This window comes from Cibotium barometz, chromosome 51, assembly GCF_041138505.1.
Source record: "Cibotium barometz isolate CiBa-2024 chromosome 51, ASM4113850v1, whole genome shotgun sequence".
Lineage (NCBI taxonomy): Eukaryota > Viridiplantae > Streptophyta > Polypodiopsida > Cyatheales > Cibotiaceae > Cibotium > Cibotium barometz.
This window is the reverse complement of record NC_141096.1, coordinates 7,503,567-7,508,293: the sequence shown is the minus strand read 5'-3', so window position 1 is coordinate 7,508,293 and position 4,727 is coordinate 7,503,567. Positions and strand designations below refer to the sequence as shown.

Genomic DNA, 4,727 nt, shown 5'->3' with positions numbered 1-4,727 from the left:
TGGGACGTGCATGCCAAGAGTTAAAAAGGCACTATATGGGGATAGAGAATGACATGGAGGTAGCCAAAGTATGTCTGGGAGATTTCTCATTAGGTCAGGATGACACGTAGAAGAATGCTATAATTTGTGGATCAAAAGACTTTGTAATCGAGACTGTCATGGTTTGGAAGTTTAAAGATCGATATATACATTTTTGATCTTTAAAAGATTGTGTTATATATTTAAGTAAGTAAGAAAGTATATATGTAATGTATGTATATATGTTAGTGCTGCGTAGGTAGCTCTTGTATGTATGTATGTATATGTATATGTACGAGGTGTATGAATTTAGGTAGATATATATAATTATATCAATAAGTATGATGTGGATCAAAAGACTTTGTAATCGAGATTTTCATGGTTTGGAATTTTAAAGATCGATATATACATTTTTTATCTTTAAAGGATTGTTTTTTATATTTAAGTAAGTAAGAAAGTATGTATGTATGTATGTATATATATATGTTAGTATGTAGGGTAGCTCTTGCATGTATGTATGTATATGTATCTTTTGTATGTGTATATGTATATGTATGAGGTGCATGAATTTAGATAGGTATATGAATATATGTAATTATATCAATAAGTATGATGTGGATCAAAAGACTTTGTAATTATTAATATTTTTATGGGGACTAGATCTTTAACAGACTGAAATTTATATTGTTGATCTTTCAAAGCTTGTTATTTATATGTAAGTAAGTTCCTGGTCCTTTACAAAGCTCATAGTAAGTTCATGGTCCTTTGCAAAGCTCGGACTCCTTGTTCATTGCTCCAAAAAGCTCGGCAAAAAAAGCTCGCAAAAAAAAATCCCTCATTCTACTTTACCCAAATGAATAGACCCGGCTTATAGACCCGGGTTGGAACTTGATATCTGTGGTGTCTGTGAGAGTGGTGCAATGCTGCATTGCATCCTCTCAGAAAGGGGCTTCTTTTAAAATATATTTTTAAAAAACTTCACTTCGACTGGAAATAATAACTTAACCAATAAATAAAACATTGCCAGAAAGGTTCAACTATGAAGGAGAGCTGTAAGAAGCCATTATCAAATTTTGGGTGTTTACAAAGCCACAATTCTATCATAAACTAGCAGCAGTTGCTTCCAGATGATCCAGACTGGCCCCACTGCTGTTGTGCAACTGCCGACGCTCCCTTAATCTCATCGAGCTTCTGTAATTAGATGAAGAAGAAGAAAAAGGAATGAAATTAAGATTTTGGCGCATTTGAAAAGCAATTAACGGCACATTAATCGTACTAATAACTCTGGTCAAGGACCTTGACGGGCAATTTCATAGTAGGTGCAGCTGCAACGTGCGCAACGGCCACCTCCAAGCCTGCGTTTAACCCGAAAACCAATATCATAAAGATTACAGAGTATTAATGAAGATTATGATGATGATTAAAAGGGCAAGAGTGAACACACCGGGTCCATCGGATGCCTGTGCGGGCGTCACGTAAGCAATAATGACAAGGGCGATGGTCATGCTTTGGACAGAAAGCAGCTTCATGTTGCGAGAAGAAGAAGAAGAGAAGTGGCTTGCAAGTAGTTTGGCGAGTTCAGCTATTTGAAGGCCCCGCAGTTACGTGCCCATCTCAGCCTATCGTTGCAAGTAAGGTTGATCATTCTGTTCGTTCAATTTTTTAACACAGTTAGCCCACATCTCGTGACCCACGCTTCTACGCTATGAAGACGGCAACCTTTTTATACTTTCCAACTCGCCCCTTTTCTTTGTTAATATTCTTACACTATACGTTACTATATTTTTTTTTAGTACATCTTTATCTCTATATTATGTTAAGGAAGAGTTTCACAAAGCTTCCACATGGCAAGAATTTGGAGGTTTGGAAAAGACGGAGGAGGTTTGGGTAGAATTTGAATTTGGAGTCTCAAAAGATGTGAGAAGCACTAGTTGCCCACTAGTATCAATAATAATACCACCTATGGTCTGGCAATGTTAATTTTGCACGCTCCTCCCACCAATTGTTCAAAATGCCCAATTGTAATATGGCGCCTTCCACATAGCTTTTCACCTCTACAACTTGTCAACGACTTTCTCATGAACCATTCCTTCTCTGCCCCCCCAATAGCACATAGATATGCTTAGTGACATAGAATTTATTTCATAGTCAAAGATAAAATATATGAGTACGATAAAAAACTTTAAGAGAGCTTGAGTCTTCAATCGAAAGGGTCAATTTCCACTCACACTTAGAAAGCATAACCCCACTTTGTTGGTGTTGGTGGTCCATGTGATTATCTCCTAGCACCTAGAATAAGGGATTATATTGTTATTCTCCTCTTGTGTCCTAAATTAGTCTCCCAATCACATCTTTGCCCTATTTTCAAATTTGTTTTCTTGTTTATTAGTCTACATCACAATGTTTCTTTCAGGCACCTAACTTCATTTTTGGAAAAAAAAATATCCTCCTTTTTTGACAAAGTCTTGTCACTTTCCTTAACTGCATTTCTTTTTCCTATGAAAAGTCAAAAGCTTGACATTACTTCCCACAATCTTGTCAATGCCACCAAGTCCATTTTGAGGTGACATCCCTCCCCCCATGGGTTATAATGATAAGCATGACATTTTACCTTGATGATTTTTTTTGTGAATTGTTTTCTCTTACTATCGAGGCTAAGAACCTCATCCTGCAAAGTTTAACCGCGTTTATAGGCATTCCCATTAATAGTGGTCCACATATTGAAAAATGTGGCCGTTGTGGATGTATAGTTGATAACAAAGTAGAATATATGTTGGTTTCATCTTCCACCACATAGCTATTATTAGGAATGTACATGTAGGGCAACAATACAACTTAAATACTCCACCACATAGCTATTATTAGGAATGAATATGTACAGCAACAATATAACTCAAATCTAACATTTCTTGAGTGCTTGCCTATATTTTTACATCTTCTAAAAAACTTGCTACTACAATGATGAAACTACCAAAAGTTTAGGTTGAATTGGTATAGTTGTCCTACACAACTTGAAAACACATCCTATGAGGTTGATTAGGGATTCTTAGTAATAAATGTGACACAACTAGAATAGATTTTATCTATGTCTACCACACTTGTCACACTTTTTAGTAACCCTTAGCCACTTGTCTTAAAGAGCTAGAGGAACACTTTTTAAGACATTTGAATCAAAACATTAGATGCATCTTTTACCTATAGTAGACATTCCTCTAGAATTAGGAGGAAATTCTTTTAGTCAAAGAAGGAGGAGGAAAGTTGCACTTCTATTCACAACAATAGGTGTAGTAAAAGTCTTTAGATCTTCCACTCCATAGCCTAAGTAGAAGTAAAAATTTAATCTTCAAATAACTACAAAATTCTCCTACAAATTCTAAAGGGTCATTAAGAAAAAGTGCATTGTAAAAGTATGATGCCATTGAAAAAAAACTTCCTTTATTTCAATATGTCAAAGCTATGGACATACATGAGTCATGCTATCAAAACTAAGAGAAGATGAAACTAGACACTATAAGCCATAGCTCTATGCTAATTATTACATCTACTTAACATTTAAAAAAATAAAAAAACGTTTATGGTTGAATGGGAATCTAAGATATAATAAGCTCAAAGTTCAAAGGGGTACCATAACCTATTATAGAGATATTTTAAGCATATACTATTCACAATCATTATGTCTTCCTTGTGAAAGATCGTAGAGGACTACTAAAGGAGAACTTAGAAATCCCTCTGTGAAAGATCTCAGAGGAGTATTAAAGAAAAATTTAGTAGCCATCGCTGATGTGTCGGGGAGACCTACATCTATATCTCATCCGAACACACCATCGTGAGGAGGGAACCACTGTCAACACCACAACACCAACACAAACACCAAATCAAGGTACCAATCTACTTAGCTTATGTCCTTTGTCAATAGTTGGCACAATCAGATACATGAATACTCTCTAAACCCATCTAACTGATACAACTGACTCCTCCACAGGATAGATGTTTAGCTATGGTAATAGTTGTTAGTAGCTATGGGGTAGGTCCTAAATATATTAATAGTTGCTAATAGCTGAAGTAATAGCTTCTAATAGCTATGCATAGGCTTTTAATATGTATGTTGTGCTAATAGCTACCAATAGCTATGTAATAGATGTTAATAGTTTTTAATATGCTTGTGGTAATAACTGTCAATAGCTCTGTTAATAGTTGTGGTAACTCTAAACCCTAATTGTCTTTAAGTCCTAAACTCTAAACCTGTGCTAATAGCTATTAGTAGCTTTTAATAGCTGTGCTTATAGCTTTTAATAGTTGTTGTTAAGTCCTAAAACATGTATTAATAGTTGTTCATAGCTATGCTAAGAGCTAATAAGCATGATAATAGCTTTTGTTAAGTGCTAATAGCTTTTCTAATAGTTGTTGTTAATAGTTATGCTAATATTTGTTGTGTTAATAATTGTAGTAATAAATATGGCACTTGTGTTTAAAGTTGTATTAATAGTTACTAAATGTTCTCCACTATTTTTTTAGCACCTTCACCTAGGAGGGTATCAATTAAAAGTGGCCCAACCAGGTCTGTTTTTGCAGCCCACTCAAGAGCACACTTGAACCGACAACTAATGTCAGTGATCCTTGGGATTTTGAAGGCTCTAACATGGTTCAAAATGTTGTTCTTGATAGCACAGGTAACAAATGGTAGTACCTAACAATTTTGTTTTTGGCAA

The 4,727-nt window shown here is 35.2% G+C and overlaps 1 long non-coding RNA gene across 1 annotated transcript; it reads right to left on the bottom strand.

Annotated features, from left to right (window-relative positions):
• Positions 1 to 989: 989 nt before the first annotated feature.
• LOC147609271 (uncharacterized) lies at positions 990 to 1,595 on the bottom strand. Its single transcript, XR_015264219.1, has 3 exons — positions 1,463 to 1,595; positions 1,315 to 1,373; positions 990 to 1,209 (listed from the first exon to the last, which is right to left on the bottom strand). It is a non-coding gene; the product is annotated as an uncharacterized LOC147609271 (long non-coding RNA).
• Positions 1,596 to 4,727: the final 3,132 nt, after the last annotated feature.